The sequence below is a fragment of the Sarcophilus harrisii genome, chromosome 2 (genome assembly GCF_902635505.1).
Source record: "Sarcophilus harrisii chromosome 2, mSarHar1.11, whole genome shotgun sequence".
Taxonomy (NCBI): Eukaryota; Metazoa; Chordata; class Mammalia; order Dasyuromorphia; family Dasyuridae; genus Sarcophilus; species Sarcophilus harrisii.
The window spans coordinates 176,123,355-176,150,312 of record NC_045427.1 but is presented as its reverse complement, the minus strand read 5'-3'; positions in this window follow the sequence as shown (position 1 = coordinate 176,150,312).

Genomic DNA, 26,958 nt, shown 5'->3' with positions numbered 1-26,958 from the left:
TTTTTAAGTACATGTTTACTCATTCCTAATTTTTGATTCAGAAAAATGAGGATCAGATATAAGAAATGGCTTCCTGAAGGTCACTAAGTTTATGAGTTGCTGAATCAGGTCTTTGAAACCCTAATAATATTGCTTCCAAGTATTTATAGCTTTGAGAACTCCTTTCTTCAAAAAAAAAAAAAAAAAAAAAAAGATTATATCAAGTTGACTTAGTTCATCTCAGAAAGTTTTATACAAGGGCATACCTGGAATATTTGCCTGAAATACAATTTAAAAGACATTTTGCTGGTTTTGTATACATTTGTTTTAACAGGAATTGCACTACTGAGAAGCTGTCACTTTGTCTCTACTTGACTCAGAGGGATGTTATGATGATTTAAGAGATGGATTTCTGACTGCAAAGTATTTTAAGTTGCCCAGAAAAAAGCTCTATACAAACATGAAGGGTTATTATAGCATAATGTCTGCTGTGGCCATCTGGAGCAAATGTCTAGAGGTGAGAAGGTTACTTACCTTCCATGTCCATTTGCTTCTTGGCGTCTCAACTCAGACTGCTGAGCAAGATGCCAACTGTTATTGTTTTGGGAGAGTCAGATACTTTGTCAGGAACTGGACTGAGACCACCGCCTCATTCCCCAGAGGCTGCAGCAGAGCAATCAGCTGCTTAGCACATTCCATCACTGGAAAGCTGGGGCTCAATCCAAAAAGTGACCTAGATGTGGAAAGCTTCAAATATTACTGCTAATTCTCTGGACTCTTCAGTCCTCTCGGAACATGCTTGCTGCTAAATCAGGTTAAGCTGGTGCACCCTGTCACACCTTTATTACACTATTAGGCCACTTGCCATTGGCACAAGATTAAGGAAGTTATAAAAACATCCTCTTTTTATAGCTGTAAGAATTGACAGTTTTAAAAATATGTTGAATCATCAGGAAAAAAGACTAATAGGCTAAAAGTATCTCCTTGAAGTTTGTAAGCTCTAAAATTCTACATTTTTCTCATAGATAACTATGTCAAAGAAATAGAGACAGTTATCCAAAACCCAGTGCTTGCAGAGTCCTTCCTTGCTGGCACTGGAGCAAGCCTGAGGTTTTGAATTTTCCCTGTTCCCTATACCAGTCCATCAGTCACATTCTTGAATACAGTTTGGGTTCTGGACACAAAGGCATATTTTACCTTCTAGTCAAAGTCCTGTACTCAGCTTTGTAGCCTAATTATGCCTCAATGTTCAGAATATCAGAATGAGAAGACATCTGGGCTACATTAGATCCTAAACTCTCAGACTGATTATTGGTAAGATTTCACTTCTTTTATGTGAAATTTTCTTTGGACCAAAGAACTTTTAAAATTCTCAGAGCTCCATGAAAATGTAAATAAATTATCACCTTTCCTTCATCCTTTTTATAAATGAATAAACTAATGTATTTATAAGTGACTTAACCAATATCATGCAGTTAATTAGTGACAGATCTGGAGCTCTCCCCCTACCCCAATCCAAAAATCGTTTGAGCTTTAAACAAGTGTTGTCTCCACCATACTACACTGACTTTAAAATTGTGTATGGGAAATGTTTTTCATGGGGAAGCTTATGGAATTTGAATCTTAAGGAGTAGACCTATTTCAATTGCTTCCAAAGGATAAAATAATAGCAGAGGAAAGGTGATTCATAGCAATGAGCAAAACCTGATAGATATATAAAATACTGCCAGATTTGTATTGGGGGTGGGTGGAGAGCTTAATTGGTTTTCCCTCCTTGGAAATGTTTAAACTGAGGATGACTGATGGTTGTTGAGGGAATTAGATTGTAGTAGTAATTCTTTTTTTTTTTTTTTTTTTTTTTTTTTTTTGTTATGAGTTGGGTTTCTATTAATGGGTATTAAGGTTTCTATAAAATTTTATTCTTGTATAGGGAAATGGTTGGAAGAATGGATTTTTTGCCTTGTTCTCTGCTCTCACCTTCTCCAGGAGCCACTCATTGCCATTCTTTTGGGTATCTTTGGTGAATTGATATCATGAAGCCAAAACAGTTCATTCCAGTATCTTATATTAATGTTAATTGTTTTCTTTTAAGCTTCCAACTACAAATAAAATAGGTTCTACCTCAGAATAGGGTTTTAATTGTTTGAATTCATACCTCATGTATATGTAGACCTTGAAAAATCTTTGGTGAATATCTTGGATTTTTGGGGTCAATTTTTTGGAAGAACCTAAAAAATCCTTTGGTGAGTATCATGTATTTTTTAGGAAAGTCAATGCACCTTTCAAACATGGAGTATTAACCCTTGAATGATTAATAGAGACCTATTCTAAAATGTTTATTTCACATTAAAAACAACAACAACAACAACTTTAGGGAAGGGAAATGACTTGTCTAAGATCACATATGTCATAAGAACAGTCCCTAAGTTCAAACTCAGGTCTCTTGATTCTTAATTCAGAATTCTTTGAAGTTTACCATTGCAGAAAGAAGATAATATGATAAGTATTTTTATTATTTCTTCCAGCATCATATGCTACTCAATGACTTAGTAAACTAAATCATAAAATGTAATGATCACTGGGTAAGGAGGCAGGAGATTCGGGTTCTATTACTTTTTTATAATGTTTTATTGACAGATCCCATGCCTGGGTAATTTTTTACCACATTATCCCCTGCACTCACTTCTGTTCCGATTTTTCCCCTTCCTCCCTCCATCCCCTCCCCTAGATGGCAAGCAGTCTTATACATGTTACATATGTTATAATATATCCTAGATATAATATATGTGTGCAGAACCATACAATTCTCTTGTTGCACAGGAAGAATTGGATTCAGAAGGTAAAAATAACTCAGGAAGAAAAACAAAAATGCAAGTAGTTCACATTCATTTCCCAGTGTTCCTTCTCTGGGTGTAGCTGCATCTGTCCAAAATTGATCAATTAGAACTAAATTAGATCTTCTCTTTGTATACATCAGAATACATCCTAATACAGTATTGTTGTTGAAGTATAGAATGATCTCCTGGTCCTGTTCATTTCACTCAGCATCAGTTCCTGTAAGTCTCTCCAGGCCTTTCTGAAATCCTCCTACTGGTCATTTCTTACAGAACAATAATATTCCATAATATTCATATACCACAATTTATTCAGCCATTCTCCAATTGATGGGCATCCACTTAGTTTCCAATTTCTGGCCACTACAAAGAGGGCTGCCACAAACATTCTTCCACATACAGGTCTTTTTCCCTTCCTTAAAATCTCTTTGGGATATAAGCCCAGTAATAACACTGCTGGATCAAAGAGTATGCACAGATTGGTAACTTTTTTGGGCATAATTCCAGATTGCTCAGATTCGTTCACAACTCCACCAACAATGCATCAGTGTCCCAGTTTTCCAGCATTCCCTCCAACATTCATCATTATCTTTTCCTGTCATCTTAGCCAATCTGACAGGTGTGTAGTGGTATCTCAGAGTTGTCTTAATTTACATTTCTCTGATCAATAGTGATTTTGAACACTCTTTCATATGAGTAGAAATAGTTTTAATTTCATCATCTGAAAATTGTCTGTTCATATGTTTTGACCATTTATCAATTGGAGAATGGCTTGATTTCTTACAAATTAGAGCCAATTCTCTGTATATTTTGGAAATGAAACCTTTATCAGACAGGTTCCATTCCTAGTAGCTACCTATTAGACAGCCAAATTGTCTCCCTGATCTGGGACTAATTTTCATTTTTCTGGAAAATTGAGGAGGGTGATAGAACAAGGAATAAACATTTATATAGTTCATATTATGTGCCAGTTATTATGCTATTGTCTTCAGAAATTTTATTTCCTTTACCCTTCAAAACAACCCTAAGAGATAGGTACTGTTATTATTAATAATTTATAGTTGAGGAAACTGAGATAAACAGAGATTAAGTGATTATGTAGTTAAACCAAGATCACACAGCTAATCGATATTTGAAGCCAGATTTGAGCTCATATCTTCTTGACTCTAGGACCAACTCTTTATCCACTGAAGGAGGTGATGCAAGTAGGTACCTGTCTCTAATCATGGATTGAACTAAATGTATAAATACCCTTTACAATTTACTTAGTTCTGAATTTATGGGATTCTAAATAGTTTGGATTATATGAAATATTTTAGTTAGAATAGTTTTATTTTTATTTTATTCAGGTTTATGTTGAAGTACCTGAGTATGCCATATTCGGAGGCAGTTAGCTGGGTTGACCAGTAGATAAAATGCTGACCATGGAATCAGTCATGAATTTAACATCTTCAGATACATATTAGCTATGTGAACCTGGTTAAGATACATAATATCTGTCTGTCTCAGTTTTCTTAATTGCAAATTAGGGATAATAATATAACCATCCTTCTTGGATTGTTGTGAGCCTCAAATAAGATAATATTTGTGATATCATTATTAACTTTTGGCATATTATTAGCCTAGCATATCATTAAATTTTATTTTTATTAGTTGTTAGAACTCTTACAAGGTGCTTAATCAATGGAATTGATAGAGACAATGGTTGTTTAGCAGAGTGCTTAACAGTTCTCTAGATGTACTTAGTACTTACTATAGTTCCACAAGATTCACACCTTTAAGAGAGCATATATAAACTGGGAGCCTCAACCAGGAGGCACTTCGGGAGAGTCACAAGCCAGGATTCAGTTGAGGAGATTCACAAGTCAGAGAACACAAGCCCACTCTCAGAGGAGGAGACAGATTCATTCCATCTTCCACTTTTGTGCTGGCTGGAGGCTGAAGCTGGCATCGGCAAAGGATTAGTGGCAGGAGCTCTTGGAACCAATGAGCTACGTATTAAGCAATACTTAGTAGATAATAAAGGTTCATTGTTCTTCCTCCCCCCTCTCTCTTTCTTCCCTCCCTTCCCTCATTATTAGCTTCTGCATCTTCCCTAGTTTAATTGTGTTTAATCTAAACATTTCTTACCCAAAGTTTGTTTTCTACAGGGTATATACCAAATGGAGAGGAAAATGTATGAAGAGATGGGGAAGAGAACCTTTAAAAAAGTCATTTCCTATAGTTATCCTAGGAAAAAAAAAAGAATTCTAATGAATGCTTTATTTCTTGGGGGGGGGTACATTCTATTTGAGGGAAGTAGTTAGCAGAAATGTGTTTGTCACCAACCTCATTTACTTATATTGTTTTGTACTTCCTTCCTCTCCAGGGTTAAGGATGCCAGACTAGCCAAGACAATCTGGATGATGTGATTCTAGTCATTTATACCAAAAATATCTCACCCATGAATTCTGCAAACTGGCATTTCTATTAAAGGAAATCAAATGGTCAGAAATAATATCAAATTTGTCAAAGATAAAATTATTCATTTCCCAGAGGGTATACTCAGTGTGTCTTCTGAAGGCAATTACTGGCATTAAGTTTGCCATGTTTTCATCTCTCTATTTCTTTAAATAGTATAATTTATACCAAATAGTATTTGTTCTGCTATCTATATTTAACACAATCAATAACTTAATGTAAAGTTCTCTAATATTCTCCAGAAAAAATATTCATAGTAACAAAAAACAATTTGCAAAAACAGACATTCTTCAAAGACACTGATTTCTTCAGAAATGTTTTGGGTATTCTTCAATGTAGGTTTTTTTTGTTTGTGATTTTTTGGTGGTAATGGTTGTTTTGTTTTTTGTGTGTGCCTTGGATGTTAGAAGTATTAAGACATCTAGAAAAATAATCATAGAATAACTGAATTTGACATTGAACTGTATCTTGAAAAGAAGACTGAGAATAAACTATAATTTGAAAAAAAATTGTTTCATGTAGACCCTGACAAGATCTACAGCAAATTCATAATGATCAATTCTCCTATTGAATGTTGACATCATTTGTACATTTATCAAGAAATATATTTGGAATTAGAAAACTTGGGTTTAGCTTTTCATTCTTCTATTCATTCACTACCTACATAAACTTGGGTGAGTCCCTTCACTAAGGGAAGGGCACTAGATAATCTCTAAGTTTCCACTTAACTTTAACATTCTATGAATTATGCACTGTGTTCCTGTTTAATAAGAGTTTTAGAGTAGATATTGGTTGAGTAAGCTAGAGTGCTGGCGTTAGATTAGAGGCAGGAAATCTGAGTTTATACTCAACCTTAGACACTTGTGGGATGACCCTGGTGAAGTCATTTAAATTCTTTTTCCATCAATTTCTTTATCTCTAAAATGGGGATGATAATAAAATCTGTTCTCCCAGGTGTTTGTCAATAATGAATGAGATAAATTGTAAAGTAAAATAATGCTTACCACATTGTAGGTACTTATATAACTGCTTGTTTCCTTCCTTATGGAGAGCCTCCTAGCTACATCAGAGATGGAAGCTAATAGCAAGACATCTATGGCCCCACATAATTTTCACTCTACAGGACAAATTCTACTATGTGACTTGTTTAGACAACAGGAAAATATTACCACTCGTAACCAGAATGGTGGTGCATTTTTGGTATCAGAATGTACTTAATGAGGACAGAAAATTTATCTAAATTCTGTGCCACTTTTCATGTTGACAGAGGTGTTTAGTAGTCTGTTTTAACTATTAGGGACCTTGACTTAATAATGTGGTTGGTCATGACCAATACCGGGCAGAACTTTCCAAAGAATTATTATCTTTTATAAAATATTATTTCTTGTTATAATATTTATATGTATATATATACATATACATATATATATATATACATATACATATACATATATATATATATATATATATATATATATATATATTTTTTTTTTTTACCTGCTGAGAAGTATTTGGCCATGAGAGTTCAGTCACTGAGAAAGCATGTTGGAGAACTCATGTGGGAGAATAAAAAAGCAAATTGTGAGACTTTCCACATAAGTTGAAGTAATTGTTGCCATGTCTTCCCATATTAACTATGCCCGTCTAGATTTCACCTTGAGAAACCTCTATGGAAGTTCTTGAAGCACAAAGTTGACAACAAAGCAGTGGGAGGATTCAGTGGCAAGATGTCCTTGCCCTGTCCTTTTCCCTTCCTGTCAGAACACATCTTTGTTGAGCTTGCCATTATTTCCCCTAAGGGAAAAGGAATTATAGTTATACTTGATAAGACGACTTTTTCTGCCTGCTCATAATTTTACTGTCTTAATTCATATTTTCTAACTTAACTTTTATTTATTTTTTTTTTTGTAGTTTCTTTAAAAAAAAAACTCTTAATAGGTTTTTATTTAAAAGTTATATGCATGGGTAATTTTACAGCATTGACAATTGCCAAACCTTTTGTTTCAATTTTTCCCCTCCTTCCCCCAACCCCCTCCCCTAGATGTCAGGATGACCAATATATGTCTAACTTAACTTTTAAATAATTCTTTCATTATTAGATATGTTTAACATTCTAAAATGTTAACCAATTGAATTTATTACTGTTTTATTGTACTGATAACGTTTTGCTGAAATATAATTCAGCAATATAAATATATGCATACTTTTCTTTCCAGAATCTCCATTTAATTTTGATATATGAATTGGAAGAAGAAACATGTCACTGAATTAAAATGAACATGAATAAAAAAGAAATTGAGTGCACCTCACCAGGGCAACTTTACATAATTCGAATACTCAATTTTTTTATTCTTAAAAAGAGAAAAATATAGAAAATATTGAACCAATATTTAAAAATTACATATATAATGAATGTAATTTTACTCATTTACTTGCTAACAAGATTACAAATTCAATGAATATACAATCAACTCCAAATCTGAAAAGATGATAAACTAGAATATTATTATTTAGTTCTTGATAATAGTATTCTGATTTTTTTGGCATTAAACCATAAGAATATAGTGGATTATTAATAAAAATCATAATTGGAATATTTATGCATACTTGAAAGAAAATTGTTGTTACAATCTTCCAAATTTTGAAAATCAATAACTTCTTTTAAGAAATTACAAAGAATATTGGAGCAGAAAAAGATATAGGCACAAACACCATGAATTTTAAAAAGTAGAGCTTTTTTTTGTATTATTTTGGTATGCTTAGCATTGTGGGAAATAGAAGTTAAAAATCATTAAACTGCTATAGTGGGTCTTTGTAAATACTAACTCTCATAATTTACACATGTAACTACTGCTCAGATCCAACAGTGAGTGAGGCATTTCTGTCCTGGTACTGTATCTCAGTGAATTCTTGTTTCTGAATCCAGTGCCAAAGTTTGCTAATTGAAAAAAAAAGGCTCACTCTTATATTCCTGCATAATGATTGTGGGAAAATTGGAAACTTTAACGTGTATTAGAACTCTCTGGTCTTGGGAATTTACCAAAAAATCTGAACTGAAGTCAGATTATATTAAACAAATTAAAGGCTTTTTTTTTAAAACAGCTGATTTTTATCTTTTTTTTTTTTTTTTTTAAACAGAGATGAGGAGTGGGGATGGGGAAGATGTCTTCATGCAAAGGTTACTCAGTGTATTAGAAAGAGTATGTATATTTAATCAAGGAACTTGGACTTGAATAGCTGTTCTGTGGTTTACTACCTTGGGAAGGTCATTTAACTTCTGCAGGCCTCATGTCTTCTCATCTTTGAAGTGAAAGGGTTGGAATAGGAAGACTTCTAATCCCTTCAATCTCTAAGTCTATGGTCTTAAGGTCTAATTTTACAAAAAAATTTAACTTGGACAGTTAGATGTCTTCCCCATGTTTCCAGTAGAAATGACTTTGTAGTTCTAGATTATTAATATGCGAAATAAGATAATCATATTGAAGTACTACACACACCAAATTTATTTTAATCAGTATTCCTTCTTAATTTAATCACTACTATACAATATTTAAAGAGCTTCTACTTCTAAAGGATATGTAGAATATAAAAAGCACGTGAACAATGAAATTTTTAAGGGCAATCTTTACAAAAATAAACAGACAACATTTTCCAAGTGATTGATGACTTTTGAATGCTGGTCTATTTTATTATATTATATAGGGTACATAAAGTTTGAATATGGTATGGCCAATCCATACATTTCCACTATTGAACTTTTTTTATTATAGAGTATTTCAATTGAATTGGAAGTAGTGTAATTTGTGTCTATAGATAAATAGAATATAGAATCATAAAGATTCTAAAAATTAATGAGTACACTTATTGTTATGACCTAAACTCTCACAGTTTTATGACCCCTAGCAACATGGTCACCACATAAAAGTCATGATGGATTTATGATCAGTGGTCATCTAGGTTGATCCATACCAGAAAAATAATTTCCCCTTCAATATAACTGGCCAATGGTACATGAATCAGTGAAGGAAATCCATTACTTCCCCAAGTACCCCATTTAAGTCCACCTCCACAGATCTTTCTCAGAGGAATTATTTTCTAACCCTGCTTCTGTAAATCCTTCCATTAAAATAATCATTCTTTTAACAGGAGCAAATTGCAGCACCTATAGACTTTCTCATTCTGTTCATTTTTGAATAAAATTCTCAACAAAGTCAACAGCAATCAGAAGGACATATTTCTGTGGGGATTTTTTTTAATATTTCAAGAATACTTTGGGAAAATATGGGTGATTATGTATCTCTTACTAATTACTAATTACTATTTCAATTCTATTACAGGTCCTATATGTATTTCACAATGACTTTTATTTTCTTTCTCATTTTGAAGTTATTGTAGCATCTTACATTCTGTTTGTACTCGCCATTCCTCTTCGAATTACCTTTAGTCACTTGTAGCAGTAACTTACCTGAGATTTGATACCCAATAATTTGCAATTATATCAAATCATTCAGAATGTTTTATATATAGATATATAGATATATACACATATATGTATATATAATGATAAATAATAAAATTAAAAACTAAAGCAAGTAACTTCTTCCACCTATCAACTTCATAGAAAGTCAGCCAGATGCCCCTGGATAATAGGAAAAAGAATTGGAAAGAAATAAGAAATAGGAAAATTTCAGAATAACGAGTGCTGCTGCTAGAGAAGGAACATAATCTGTAAGCCTCTGTGTTTGGAGAAAACAAGAAAAGAGGGGTTCCCTGAGGAAGCCTCTAGGTGACCTAAAAGTCTCAGAATAATCCCCTCTCCCCAACTTAAGAATTTTGGAAGTCTGAAAAAAAAAAGAGCAATGAATAGTGCCACAACACTCAGTTTGGGATACTTTTTGCTTAAGGACAATCTTATCTGTCAGTGCAAGACTGGATTTTGAAAAGTCATTATTACAAATCTCAAATATTGAGAACACTGCTATTGAGGGCAGATGAAAATAAATGCAAAATCACAAGGGAGAGAGAGAGAGAGAGAGAGAGAGAGAGAGAGAGAGAGAGAGAGAGAGAGATGAAAAATGTCAAATGATATCACTCAAAAGTGAAGGGGTGTGGGTGGGGTGGAACCAAGATAGCCTAGAGAAGCCAGGAAGTCACCTTAGCTCCCCAGTTTCCCTCAGAAACATTGCTAAATCAGTCTTCTAAAGAGATACTGTGGTGACAAAACACACAAAAAGATGGAGTGAAACAATTTCCAGCTTAAGATAACATAGAGGGACTTCAAGAAATATCTGTCTCACTTGATAAAAGGGAAGCATAGCCCAACACAGGCATAGTGTAGGCAATCTAGCAAGAAGCTCGTAGCTGCAGCACAGAGCGGCAGCTGGGATCTCTTGATCTTGGATGAGCAGGCTAGCTGGGAGGCCTCAAGTCCCAAAGAAAAAGGAAAATTATGAACCCTGGAACCCTAGGCCAACCTGGAAGTGTCAGCACCTTAAGCTCCAGCGTGGAAAGCCAATTTCAGATCTCTGTTCCTCTGCAAAAAGAACTGTAGAACAATTTTTTCTGTGCTCAGGGAACAGATCTCAATTTTAAAAATTGGGCAAAAAAATAATTATGTCCATAGAAAGCTAATGTAGTGATAGAAAATATAATAACACAATCTTTGAGGAAGACAGCAACAGCAAAATAACTACATGTGAAGCCTCAAAGGAGAATATGAATTGGTCTCAAGTTTAAAAGGTACTCTTGGAAGAGCCCAAAAATAATTTTAAAAATCAAGTAAGAGGTAGAAGCAAAATTGGAAAATAAATGAGAGTTTTGCAGAAATATGAAAAGAATGCACATCTTGGAAAAAAATCATAAAAATTCACTGAAAAAATACCCCCATTCATTAAAAAATAAAATTGGTCAAATGGGAGTAAAGGGAGGGAATCCACTGAAGAAAATGATATCTTTATATGTAGAATTCACCAAATGGAAAAAGAGGTTAAAAATCCAACTGAAGAAAATAATTCATTAAAAATTGAATTGGAATACCGGAAGCTGACCATCTCCTGAAAGAGATTCCAAAGGGAAACTCCAGGGAATATTGTTGTCAAAATCCAGAATTATCAGGTGAAGTAAAAAATTTCAGGCAAACTATTTGGAAATACAGACATAGAAAAAAGTCTTACCACTTCCTTTAAAAAAAAAATATGATGTTGATACCTAAACAAGAGCCAAAACAGAGAATGAAAATTATAGACCAATTTACTTAATGAACATCGATGAAAAATAAACTATTAGCAAAAAAAAGATAATAGTAATCAATCCCTAGGACAATACATAATGGTCAAATGGAATTTATGCCAGGAATGCAGGACTGGTTCAATAGCAGGAAAACCATCAGCATAATCGACCACACCAATAACAAAACAAACACAAATCTTGATTATGTCAATATATGCAAAAAAAAAAAAAAAAAAACTTTTGACAAAATATGGCACCTATTCCTAAACCAGAAGCATTGCCATTAAACTCAGGGGTGAAATAAGGATACTCATTATCACTACTATTTTTCAATATTATACTCTAAATGGTAGTTTTAGCAGTAAGAGAAGAATTCTTAGAGAATCCTAAAAATTTAACTAAAAACAGCTTGAAACAATTAACAACATGACGTTCCAGGATTATAAAATAATTCCACATAAATCTTTGGCTTTTTGTGGTTTTCTTTTTCTTTTTCTAATATATAATGGTTCTCTCTGGATGCAGGTTTCTTGGGGAGTTTTCTGGAGGCAACCTTAGTTTCAGTTCAACGAAATAATCACTCCAAAGGCAGCCAGCTGTTAAAATCCAAATGTTTATTTTCTCCTTCCAAGTCTTATCTCTTTCCTTTGGCCCGGGTAGCTTTCTTAGAGGCCTATCTCACTCCTTGGTTCCAAGAGCTCTTGCAGCTTGTCTGCCAGCTTCTGCTTCCAGTTCTCTCTGAATCTTTTCAACTGACACCTCTACTCACTCCTGGCTCTCAATCTCCCAGAGTGCTCTTTGGCCCTGAGAGCTTCTTGCTTATATGCTCTACACTGAGTACATACCAATCATTATATCACCAGGAAACCATTATTTGTTGTAGGATTAAATCAATTCTAAACTAGATTTAAACATTGTCTCCTCAGTACCACTTGATACCTTATTTCAAGTTCTGGCCCATAACATCTCCTTGTAGGATCAGATCAATCATACTGAATCATGCTAAATTAGATAATTATTGTCTCTATCAATTCTAATGACTTAACACTTTGTAAGGATTGTAAAGGATTAACAGCCTTTCTATATATCAGCAGCAAGAGATACCAGCAAAAGATAGAAAGAGAAATTTTATTTAAAATTACTGAAAAAAATATAAGATATTTGGGCATTTAACCGCCAAGACAAACTGAAGAACAATATGAATATAATTACAAAATACAATTTCAAAATACTAAACAATTGGGAAAATATCAATTGTTCATGCATATACTGAACTAATACAATTAAAATAATAATTCTATATATGTTAATCTGTTTATTCAGTGCCATACCAACAAATACTAAAAAAAAAAAAAAAAAAAAAAAATTAAAGAACTAGAAAATAACAAAAGTCATGTGGAAGAACAAGGGATTAAGAATATCCAGGGAATTAATACATTGATTATTCATGGCTAATTCTTGTTCTTCATTCATAGCTTCCTTTTAAGTGTTATTTTCCACCAGTAGAATATAAGCTACTTGAGGACAAGGGTCTTCTTATTTTCCCCTTAAAAAAAAAAAAAAAAAGATTAACAATAGTTGATATATTGCCTAGAATATAGTAAACACTTAAGAAGTACTTGGTAAAGACTGGGGTTTAAAAGATTTTAAAGGACTTGATTTAGATTCAGAAGATAAAGGTTTGAGTAACAGTTCTCTCCATTGCCTATATAATTCTGGGGAAATAATTTAACATCTTCAGCCCTCATTTTCTTTGTTTCTAAATTCAAAAGATTTATCTAAATCAAGGCTTTTTTTTTATTTAATAACCTTTTATTTACAGGATATATGCATGGGTAACTTTACAGCATTAACAATTGCCAAACCTCTTGTTCCAATTTTTCACCTCTTATCCCCCCACCCCCTCCCCTAGATGGCAGGATGACCATTAGATGTTAAATATATTAAAATATAAATTAGATACAAAATAAGTATACATGACCAAAACGTTATTTTGCTGTACAAAAAGAATCAGACTCTGAAATATTGTACAATTAGCTTGTGAAGGAAATCAAAAATGCAGGTGTGCATAAATATAGGTATTGGGAATTCAATGTAATGGTTTTTAGTCAACTCCCAGAGTTCTTTTTCTGGGCATAGCTGGTTCAGTTCATTACTGCTCCATTGGAAGTGATTTGGTTGATCTCGTTGCTGAGGAAAGGCCTGATCCATCAGAACTGGTCATCATCTAGTATTGTTGTTGAAGTATATAATGATCTCCTGGTCCTGCTCATTTCACTCAGCATCAGTTCGTGTAAGTCTCTCCAGGCCTTTCTGAAATCATCCTGTTGGTCATTTCTTACAGAACAGTAATATTCCATAATATTCATATACCACAATTTATTCAGCCATTCTCCAACTGATGGACATCCATTCAGTTTCCAGTTTCTAGCCACTACAAAAAGGGCTGCCACAAACATTCGTGCACATACAGGTCCCTTTCCCTTCTTTATAATCTCTTTGGGATATAATCCCAGTAGTAACACTGCTGGATCAAAGGGTATGCACAGTTTGATAACTTTTTGAGCATAGTTCCAAACTACTCTCCAAAATGGTTGGATTCGTTCACAACTCCACCAACAATGCATCAATGTCCCAGTTTTTCCTGCATCCCTCAACAATCATCATTATTTTTCCTGTCATCTTAGCCATCTGACAGGTGTGTAGTGGTATCTTAGAGTTGTCTTAATTTGCATTTCTCTGATTATATGACTTGGAGCTTCTTTTCATATGACTAGAAATAGTTTCAATTTCTTCATCTGAGGAATTGTCTGTTCATATCACTTTGACCATTTTTCAATTGGAGAATGGCTTGATTTTTATAAATTAGAGTTAATTCTCTATATATTTTGGAAATGAGGCCTTTATCAGAACCTTTGACTGTAAAATATTTTCCCAGTTTATTGCTTCCCTTCTAATCTTGTCTGCATTAGTTTTGTTTGTACAAAAACTTTCAGTTTAGTATAATCGAAATTTTCTGTTTGTGATCAGTAATGATCTCTAGTTCTCTTTGGTCATAAGACCTTCCCCTTCCACAGGTCTGAGAGGTAAATTATCCTGTGTTCCTCTAATTTATTAATAATTTCATTCTTTATGCCTAGGTCATGAACCCATTTTGACCTTATCTTGGTGTACGGCGTTAAGTATGGATCAATGCCTAGTTTCTGCCATATTAGTTAACAATTTTCCCAGCAATTTTTATCAAACAGTAAGATCTTATCCCAAAAGCTGGGATCTTTGGGTTTGTCAAAGACTAGGTTGCTATATTGTTGACTGTTTTATCCCTTGAACCTAATCTATTCCACTGATCAACTAATCTATTCCTTAGTCAATACCAAATAGTTTTGGTAACTGCTGCTCTATAATATAATTTTAGATCTGGTACAGCTAAGCACCTTCATTGATTTTATTTTTTCATTAATTCCTTGAAATTCTTGACCTTTTGTTTTTCCATATGAACTTTGTTGTTATTTTTTCTAGGTCATTAAAATAGTTTTTTGTGAGTCTGATTGGTATAGCGCTAAATAAATAGATTAGTTTAGGTAATATTGTCATCTTTATTATATTTGCTCGCCCTATCAAGAGCATTTAATATTTTCAATTGGTTAGATCAGACTTATGTTGTGTGAAAAGTGGTCTGTACTTTTTGCTCATAAAGTTTCTGATTTTCCCTTGAGATAGATTCCTAAATATTTTATATTATCAGTAGTTACTTTAATAGGATTTCTCTTTGTAACTCTGACTGTTGGATTTTGCTTTAGTGATATATAAGAATGCTGATGACTTATGTGGGTTTATTTTATAACCAGCACTTTGCTAAAAGGTTATGGATTATTTCTAATAACTTTTTAGCAGAATCTCTGGGTTCTCTAAGTATACCATCATGTCATCGGCAATGAGTGATAATTTGGTTTCCTCATTGCCTATTCTTATTCCTTTAATCTATTTCTCATCTCTTATTGCTAAAGCTAGCATTTCTAATACAATATTAAATAGTAATGGTGATAGTGGGCAACCTTGTTTCCTCAGATCTTATTGGGAATGGTTGCAGTTTGTGTCCATTACATATGATGCTTACTGATGGTTTTAAATAGATGCTGCTGATTATTTTAAGGAAAAGTCCATTTATTCCTATACTCTCAAGTGTTTTTAATAGGAATGGATGTTGGATTTTGTCAAATGTTTTTCTGCATCTATTGAGATGATCATATGGTTTTGTTAATTTGGTTATTAACATGGCCAATTATATTTATAGTTTTCCTAATATTGAACCAGCCCTGCATTCCTGGTATAAATCCTACTTGATCATAGTGTATTATCTTGGAGATGATTTTCTGTAGTCTTTTTGCTAATATCTTATTTAAGATTTTAGCATCAATATTCATTAGGGAGATTGGTCTATAATTTTCTTTCTCTGTTTTCAGCCTACCTGGTTTAGGTATCAGTACCATGTCTGTGTCATAGAAGGAATTTGGTAGGACTCCTTCATTCCCTATTTTATCAAATAATTTATATAGCATTGGGGCCAATTGTTCTTTAAATGTTTGGTAAAATTCACATGTAAATCCATCTGGTCCTGGGGATTTTTTCTTAGGGAGTTGTTTAATTGCCTGTTCTATTTCTTTTTCTGAAATGGGACTATTCAAGCAATTTACTTCCTCCTCTGTTAGTCTGGGAAGTCTATATTTTTGGAGGTAGTCATCCATTTCACTTAGGTTATCAAATTTATTGGCATAAAGTTGAGCAAAATAACTCCTTATTATTTCTCTAATTTCCTCTTCATTGGTGGAAAGTTCTCCCTTTTCATTTTTAAGACTACTAATTTCATTTTCCTCCCTCCTTTTTCTAATCAGATTTACCAAAGGCTTATCTATTTTATTGGCTTTTTCATAGAACCAACTCTTAGTTTTATTAATTAGTTCAATAGTTTTTTTACTTTCAATATTTTTAATTTCTCCTTTTAATTTTAGAATTTCCAATTTAGTATTTGATTGGGGGTTTTTAATTTGGTCTTTTTTTAGTTTTTTTAGTTGCAAGCCCAATTCATTAATCTTTTCTTTCTCTGTTTTATTCAAGTAAGCCTCTAAGGATATAAAATTCCCTCTTATTACCGCTTTGGCTGCATCCCACAAATTTTGGTATGATGTCTCATCATTGTCATTATCTTGAGTGAAATTATTAATTGTATCTATAATTTGCTGCTTCACCCAATCATTCTTTAAGATGAGATTGTTTAGTTTCCAATTACTTTTTGGTCTATTTCCCCCTAACTTTTTGTTGAATGTAGTTTTTATTGCATCATGATCTGAAAAGAAAGCATTTACTATTTCTGCTTTCTTGCATTTAATTTTGAGGTCTTTATGTCCTAATATATGGTCAATTTTTGAATAGGTTCCATGAACTGCTGAGAAGAAAGTATATTCCCTTCTATCTCCATTCAATTTTCTCCAAAGATCCAACATACCTAATTTTTCTAATATTCTATTTACTTCTTTAATTTCTTTCTTATTTGTTTTGTGGTTTGATTTGTCTAATTCTGAGAGTGCAAGGTTGAGATCTCCTACTATTACAGTTTTGTTGTCTATTTCTTCTTGCAACTCTCTTAACTTCTCCTTTAGGAAGTTGAGTGCCATACCACTTGGTGCATATATGTTTATATTGATATTGCTTCGTTGTTTATGCTACCCTTTAGCAGGATGTAGTTTCCTTCCTTATCTCTTTTAATTAGATCAATTTTTACTTTTGCTTGATCTGAGATAAGGATGGCTACCCCTGCTTTTTTGACTTCACCTGAAGCATAATAGATTTTGCTCCAGCCTTTTACCTTTACTCTATATGTATCCCCCTGCTTTAAATGTGTTTCTTGTAAACAACATATTGTAGGGTTCTGACTTTTGATCCAGTCTGCTATCTGCCTCCTCTTTATGGGGGAGTTCATCCCATTCACATTTACGGTTAGAATTACTAAATCTGTATTTCCTGCCATCCTAATAACCCCAGATTATGCTTTACTTATTCTTGCTTCCCCAACCTCTTTCCCCCTTTTAAACTTATGTACCCCTCTTGTATCATGATCTTATCCTCTTTATAATCCTCCCTCCCCACTTTGAGTCTTTCCCCTTCCTTCCCTTATTACTCTTTTCTTTTCCTTTCCTCTCCCCGTTTTTAATGAGGCGAGAGAATTTTCTCTAAAACAAATGTCAATTATTTTTTCTTTGAGCCAACTCTGATGAGAGTAAGATTCACACAATGTTCCTCCCCCTCTCTAAATTCCCTCAGATATGATAAGTTTCCTTAGCCTCTTTGTGGGATGTGGTTTCCCTCTTTTTATCCCTCCTTCCCACCTTATTCTGCCATCATCCCTTTTCCATATCTACTTCCCTTTTTTATGTTATATCAGTACAATCAAATTATACATGTATTCTTTTTGTATATCCACAACAGAAATACAATTCTCAAGAGTTATTTTTACCTTTTCTGCATCTCTTGAGTTCTATTCTTGGAGATCAAATTTTTTGTTTAGTTCTGGTTTTTTCTTCAGAAACAAATGGAATTCATTTGTTTCATTAAATGTCCATCTTCTTCCCTGGAAGAAAATGCTCAGCTTAGCTGGGTAGTTTATTCTTGGCTGCATCCCAAGTTCTTGTGCCTTTCGGAATATCATATTCCAGGCCCTTCTTTCCTTTAATGTAGAGGCAGCCAGATCTTGGGTGATCCTTATTGTGGCACCTCGGTATATAAATGTTTTTTTTTTTTGTTTGTTTTGCTGCTTGTATAATTTTTTCCTTAATCTGATAGTTCTGAAATTTGGCCACAATATTCCTTGGGGTTTTTATTTTAGGGTTTCTATTCAGAAGGTGTTCGATGAATTCTTTCAATGTCCTATTTTATCTTCTGATTCTATTACATCTGGGCAGTTCTCTTTGATGATTTCTTGTAAAATAGTATCTAGGCTCTTTTTTTCATCATAGTTTTCAGAAAGTCCAATAATCCTCAGATTATCTCTCCTAGATCTATTTTCCAAGTCTGTCGTTTTTGCAAGTAGATAATTCATGGTTTTTTCCAGTTTGTCATTTTTTTGTTTTTGCTTGACTGATTCTTGCTGTCTCAATGAATCATTAGTTTCTATTTGTTCAGTTCTAATTTTTAAAGAATTATTTTCTTCATTAGCTTTTTTTACTTCTTTCTGTATATGTCCAATTGAGTTTTTGAATGTATTGTTTTGGTCTGTGGAATTTTTTTCCATTTCACTAATTTTTTTTTTTAGTGAATTATTTTCTTTTTCCAATTCACAGATCCTACTTTCTTGCGTGTTCTTTGTCTTTTCCAATTCACGGATCCTACTTTCTTGCGAGTTCTTTGTCTTTTCCAATTCGCAAATCCTACTTTCTTGCGAGTTCTTTATTTTTTCCAATTCACCAATTTTGTTTCCCTGCACTTCCTGGGAATTTTTTTAACTTTTCCAATTCCTATTTCAGGAAGTTGTTGCTCTCTTGTAAGGCTTCTCTTTCCTTTCCCCATTTATCTTCTAACTCTCTTTTGAGACTTTTAATAGTCTCTTCTATGAGAGCATGATGTAAAGGAGGACAGTCTGATGAATTTTTGCTGTTTGAGCTCTCTTCAGATTTGCTGACCTGCTCCTTTTCTGCATAGAAGCTGTTGATCGTTTCTTTTCATCTTTTTATTCATGTTTTAAAGCCTTTAGGGTAGGTCTCCTAGGTAAGGGGGTTACCAGCTTCCTCTGCAGAGCAGGGAGAGATGTAAACCGATTTACGGCTCCGAGGTATGGGAGTGCTCTGAGTGAGAGTCTTCCCTTCCCCCAACAGGAAGTGGATTCAGCACTGGCCCAGCTATCAAAGTGCCCAGTTGGGCTGAGTGGGTTAGCGACTGCCCTCGGCTAGAGACTAAGGGGTGAAAGTGTCACTGCCCCAGGCCGGAGCATCTAGTGGGACTGTGAGTATTAGCAGCTGACCACAGAATGCCGCAAAGTCTGCCCCAGCGTCTCTGCCTGATGCAAATCGGCCCTGGAAAAGCTCTATGGCCCCAAGCCAAGCTCCCCACTGTGCAGATTGGAGGCTAACCTGGGCTGTGTCCTCCTGCAGTGCAGGATCACAACTGCCCCAAGGAAAAGCCCCATACTGAGGGTTGGGGCTGTGAGCTTATGCTGAGATCTGTGCTTTCACTTTCAGTTTGAGGCTCTCCTCAGAACCTAATTTCTCTCCCAGTCTATGCTGATCTCCCCCCTGGCCCTGGAACCAACCTTTTTTTGGCGAGACTGCAGATTTTCTTTGGCTGGTGAGTTGTTCTACTTCTTATCTTTACGAATTGTAGCAGTCAAGACTATTTTTGAGGCTCGATATAATATTGATAAAGAGGGTAAGAGAAGAGCTTAGAAAGTCACGTGTGTCTTCTCCGCCATCTTGGCTCCACCCCCCTAAATCAAGGCTTCTTAAGATTTTCCCACATTTTGCCTAGGAGAATTTTAGGTGATCCTAGTTAAACATCTGCATTTGGAATAGATCTCAGAGATTATCTACTCCAACTTCCCTATTGCTGTGTAGATAAAGAAATTATATCCCGATTTAATTATATTATTTGCTCAAAGTTGCACAAGATAGAATATATCACAGATTACATTTAAACCCAGAACTTCTGACTCTTGAATCAGTGTTTTTCATTATATCTTAGTGATTATTATTTCATCTACATGACACTAAATATTTGGAACACAAATTCAAAAACAAGAATGTATCTGAACTCAAGAATTTTACTTTCTTAAGTGAAAGTCTCGGGAAGGAATCACAAAGATGATAAATAAATGGATCAGTGTTTTGAATGGATTATTATGTCCCAACTAAGACCAAAGATATCCTTGACTTGCTTGCTATGCTATTCCTAGACAGGTGGAAAATAGGGAATATATAAAATTGATAGTTTGGATAGATGGCTAGAACTGTTGTAAAGTGCAGTAATGATCAAGGGCTAGTTTAAATATAATTCTAGAACTCTTGAGATAATTGCTTTTCTACATGGGAAAGAAAGTTTCGTTGCTCCAGTGCCTCTCAATTCTTTTTATATTTAGAGCAATAATTCCCTGTGAGGTGTGCCTCAATTTTGGAATGTGATAAGCCTTTAAAACACATTTCTGATCAAAAATTGGATGACAATTTAATTGTGAGACCTAGGGAAGGACTGTGATGTTGAGGCCAAGTTAGGAGTTGAAAGCAGCTGAGAAGAGTAGAGTTGGGACAAATTAATGAAAGTCAAGTAGAGCTGAGGGGAAATTGGTGGGGGGAGGAGTTATAGATAAGTGCTAAGAAGAGGTCCAAAGGCACCCCAAATCTCATTCTGGACCTTGGTACTTCTTTATACACCCTGTGTGAGAATAATTTATTCTGTTAGTTCTTGACAGAGGGAAGTCTAATTGATAGAACTAGGACAAATTATTTTGTTCTTTTTTATTGTTCCTTTTGATATCTTCAAAGGAAATCAACATTTTATTTAAAATATGCCAAATAAACATATATATTTAATTGTGTGCCTTACAAAGGCACTAATTCCATGCATCATTTTAATAAGAAATTTCTTAGAAATTGACTGAGAAACTTGTTGGAGAAACTTAGCTAAGAAATTGTGGGGCATGAAGCAAGTTGGAGAGCCAATGGTTGATGATGGCGATTAAGAAAACCTAGGGAGAAAATTAATAATCACAATAGGTACAAGTTGCAAATGAGTCTGGAAACAACTGTGGGTTATAACAGGTACAAAAAAGCTGAAATTGCAGGCTAAGAGCTCTAGTTTCTTCTATAATGGGAGAAAAACAAAACAAAATTTATTAACCATGGTATGTCTCCTTTTAGCTACTCCACTGTATAGGGGATAGGACAAAAAGATCCACTGAATTAGTTGTGATAACAGCATAGCTAATGAAGGTTTAAAAATAAGTAATTTTTGGAATAACCAGATTGGGAGCAGTGGAGATTAATCCCAGCTGAAAATAATGGAAAGCAAAATCTAATGGAGAGTGATGTCTCAACGGAAATAACTGAGACAAGAGCCTTTTGGGAAAGAGAGGGAAAAGGGTGGTGAAAGACAACAGGAAACAGCCCAGTTATGCCATTAAAAGACATCAGAAATTTTCCAGCAGCATAAGAGTTAAGTTGATTTTTCATGTATATGTTAGTAATTGTGTTCTTTTAATATTGTGTCTTCTGAAGTTCCATTCATTCATGTATATGGTCTGGCCACATGTATTAACCTTGTTTATATATTCCATACATGATCATTATGAAGGAACATTAAGTATGTATTTTACTTGTGGAAGAGATTTTTTTTGGGGGGGACTTCACAATATTGTTTTATTTGCATATTTGTTTAATTTTTTTTTTTGTTTAATTAAAATGCCTTTGTTGTGAAGTGAGTGTACCACATATCTAAGTGGTAAAAAATAAAACACATTACTAGAGGCTTAGCTCTATGGTTCACATCAGTTAGCAAAATTATGGGCCCAGAGTGAGGGATGTATTGCTACACAATGATCCTGTCTTCCCCCCCAAAAAAAAAATAGATACTTGATGACTATATGCAAATATTGTCATCTGAGAGAGAAAAATCACAGCAGCATGGTCAAACAAAGGAGTGCAAATAACAAAGCAATCAATCAATCAGAACCTAAATTCATAAGCATCAAGTTTGCCTCAGATGGAGAAGGCCCTGGGCTTACCTTTTACAGATTATCTGTCTTCTCTCAGTTGTCAGGAAGAATTCAGCTAAACTGAAGAACATGAATCTGATCAATTATAATAGATTTAAAGAACCCCAAGTCAAGACTACATAAAAGAAGATCACCCCATGATTAGCAAACCAAAGTCAGTTATAAGAATGCCCATGTATCTTTCAATATTCACATCTGAATATTACTAAAGAGATATGCAAAGCAGTTTAATAAGGACTGGGTTTGTTGGTCAGTCCCTTGTTATGCATCTGATATTTTTTAAGTTAAAAGAAATCAGAAAAAAAATTATGAAAGATTAAGTGTCTACTGTATTTGAACATTTGAATTTGCAATTTCCTCTTACAATTTGATAGAACAAGTATAAAGTATGTTTTTTAATTTTTTTTGGTATCTTCAAAATAAAGGAACATTTTATTTAAAATATGCTGAATAAAATTATAGATTTAACTGTGTATTTTACCAAGAGGCTACTTCTACCTTTTTCAGGAAGGAAAGTTTTTGAAGAGAAATGTATTGTAAACCACATCACGGCTCTTTTTTTTTTTTGGCTTGTGGTCAGTGATATATATATATATATGTATATATATATATATATACATATATATATATATATATATATACACATATATGTGTGTGTATTATATTAATAATATTAAATATTAAATTATATATAATTATAATTGTATATAATTACTTAAATACACTTGCCATCAGACTTCAGTTAGTTTAATATCACTCAAAATATCATGCATTCTATGAAACATACTTTATATTATCAAATACAATTAAAAAACAATCATTCATGCAGCTTTCTGAAAGTCGATGTTTTTCCCATTTCTTAGTTTTTCTTAATTTTTGCTGTTACTTATAGATATTTTTATCACAATTTTATAATATAATCACTAACTTTTATCAGTTTTATAGCTGATCTTCCTAATAAAACATGCAGACTATTCAGAGTAATGTTATGCACTCTACAACATGAGTTTTATAATAAAGTCATGTGGAAGAAGAGTTTAGCATTGAGTTCATTTATGTAAAGAAGAAAACAATTTTCACCTTAACCAATTACTTCTTAGGACTGAATTCAAACATTGTGACAGTATAAAATTGTCAGCATTTTTATGTGGGCAACATTGTTATTGAATAAAAGTGATGACTTGGAAATCGATGTCTCTTTTTTTAAGAATTAGGAACTTAGATGTGTGGGCAAAAAAAGAGTCAGGGACTGAAAAGCTCAAGGGATTCAAATAAATGTAAGCAGACAACTAAAGATAGATTTTTTTTTTTTAGCTGACAAAAAGTGGAAAGTTAAATTGACTACTTCTTTGATTATTTCCAAAGTATAAACATAAACATAACAAAGATACATCTTTCAGGGTTTTGGACAAAAAATTAAGATTCAGGGTCATTCATTAAATCACAATGTTATTAATAAGCACAGTTCATTAGTTAAAAAGAACTTTAGCATGCATTTCTTTATCTTATGTTCATATGAATGTTTTTATTTTTGAATTAGAACTATTATTAAATAGCAAGACTTTATTTAAGCATAATTTTATTGAACAGATGCATGTTGAGTAACAAAAATCATTGTATTACAATGAAAAGAGCTAGAGCTAGACTGTAACGAGCATATATGGTATAAATAGGGCCTGATAATTTTTAGGGGATATAAATAGCCGCAACAATAACACCACTGCCTTTGTTGAGAGGATCTGGCCTACACAGGGAAGATGTTCATGGGGGAGAAGGAAAAAGGTCTTTGAGTTTCTTGATCAGAAGTAGACAAAGTATGCTCACAGTCAAAGCTACTGTAAGGTTCAAGATAGGAAAGAACAGGACAAGGTGAAACAAATAAGGGGGGAGGAGGGAAAAGAGGGAAGTGCATTCCAGGGTAGTGCTCTTCACTGCCTCTAAATTTTTCATAGCTGGACAACACTCCTAAGACCCTTGCCTAGTTATGGCTCTGGAGAAAACACTAAATTGTTAGTTGACCTGGGTTTAAATCCTCACTCCACTATTTTTCACCTTTTTTGACGTTGAGCAAATCATTTACTTTCACAATATTTTCTCTTTGGTTAAAAAAATAAAGAGGTGATTGGACTAGCTGACTTCTAAAGTACTTTCAATGCTTATATAAAGTGCTTACCACAGTGCCTGCAAGCACTATATAAATGTCCGTTGCTGTTGTCATTATTATTTTATGATCTTATGATTATGATTATGCATTAGTCTCTTCAATTCGTGGGGCTTTTACTACTTCTATGAAATGGGAAAATTAAAATAAATTTTCTAAAATCCTTTTTCAACTTTGAATTTTATACATTTATATATTATATGCATATCACTATTGATTCTTTTAAATAAAAAGAGAGAAATTAAATAAGAATTTGTTCCATGTGATGTTTTCTCATACTTTTTATATGTGTAATCATGATAAAATCATTTTATATCTTTATGGTTTATTTTTCTCAACAATAAAGAAGAGATGGATGAACAAAAATACATACTTAATATACTAGATACTGTAAATATATGTTTTATGAACATTTGTGTATATATATATATACATATATATATATATATATATAATATATATATCTTTAAACACTAAAGATAGAAATCAAAAAACCAAAACTACTCCTTCCCCTAAGGAGCTAATATCTATTTAGTAAAAGCAGTGCATTTCTGGATGTCATAACCAGGGAAGGATGCTGAATGACAGTTGAGTTTATCTGTGCTTTCTGGAATGATAGTGTTGATTTCATTATTCTTCCCATAGCAAGAGGTGAAAGAGCAAAAGGAATAGATATTTGTAGAAGAACACTGTGAAGTTGAATGATTCAGAAACAGTAGCACGGAGATCTAAGTTGTGTTAGAAATAATGAAAGCTCACCAAACAGAAGACAAGGGACCAAATTTATATCAATATAGAACTGGGTGAAAGGTACAGTATGGAATAGGAACATGGTATGACAATTAATAATCACACTTTTATTTAGTTTTATTTTTTTGGATCTTTCATGTAATTGTGTTAAATGTCAATTTTAAAAGAATTTCTGCCTAAACAAACTAATATTAGCACACCATAATAATTGCCAAATCATGCTTCTCTTGGTTTTGGGTCATACTTTTGAGATGACCCCCTTGACAGCCATAGAAATGCTTCTTATGAGATGTTTAAACAATAGTCCCCTGCCTCACAATAGCAAATGAAGGCTAGATGAGTTTTCATCCCTGTTTGGTTACTTTCAATATTTGGGAAGTAGGAGAGAATTTGATAATTAAATCACACATGCAGTTTAAGAAAATGATCATTACAATTTGCATCAAAATTGCTACTCATTGACTTGCTGAAGAATACTTTGTTCCTTTTTTATTTGACTGTATAATAAAAAAGTGTATGTGGATTGTTTTGAACAGCACTTGGCCAGGCTTCCTTTTATCTAATTATAAGAAACATTCCCTTTTTCTGTAAGAAGGAGACCCACAAATACTAATTTTGACCTTTATCTTCTTCAGCACTACTCTGAATTCAAGCAAGCTTGCTAACCAGATTAAATTGAATAGAGAATTGTATTGCACAAGAGAATTTATCAGAATAGCCAAAGTTTGGCTACCCTATTTTCTTAATATTTTAATATTTTCTACCCTAAAAATACCAGGGAAAACAGAGAAAAGTAAGACTTTTTTTTTTCCTTTGCAGCAGCTTAACAAAAATGCGATTCTAAATTTACAGAATTGTGCATGCACACCTGCACACAAAAACAGAGAAAGGGGATCAGAGAATCTCCTCTAATACTAAGCTGAGATAGCAAAGGGAAAGCTGTTGAAGTCATATCTGCAAAGACAGGACTGTTATAGTGCTTCTGGGTGTGTCCTTAATAAATGTACAAAAAGAATGACAAAAAGAATTGTGAATACTTGCTCTTGGTTTCAGATAGATACTGCTTATTATTTTAAGGAAAACTTCATTTATCTCTATGTTTTCTAGTGTTTTTAACAGGAATGTATGTTGTATTTTATCAAAAGCTTTTTTGACATCTATAGAGATCGTTATATTATTTCTGATGGCTTTGCTATTGATATGATTGACTATAGTAATAGTTTTCCTGATATTGAACCAGCCTTGCATTCCTGGTATAAATCCCACTTGATCATAATGTGTTATACTGCTGATAAATTGTTGTAATCTCTTTGCTAATATTTTATTTTAAAAAATTACACCAATATTAGGTGTAAATTAGGGAGATTAATCTGTAATTTTCTTTTTCTGTTTTGGTTTTTCCTGGTTTAGATATCAGTACCATATTTGTGTCATAGGAGGAATTTGGCAGTACTCCTTTACCTATTTTTCCAAGACTTTACATAGTATTGCAATGAATTGTTCTTTAAGTGTTTGATAGAATTCACTTGTAAATCCATTAGTATTTGAAGATTTTTTGTTAGGAAGTTCATTGATGGCTTGTTCATTTTGTTTTTCTAAAATGAAACTATGTAATTTATTTACTCTTCTGTTAATCTGGACAATATTTGTTATTTTGTAAATATTCATCCATTTCAATTAGATTGTCAGACTTGGCGCTATATAGTTCAGCAAAATAGCTCCTAATTGTTGCTTTAATTTCCTTGTCATTTTTCATTTTTAATGTTGGTGATTTGCTTTCTTCTTTCCTTTTG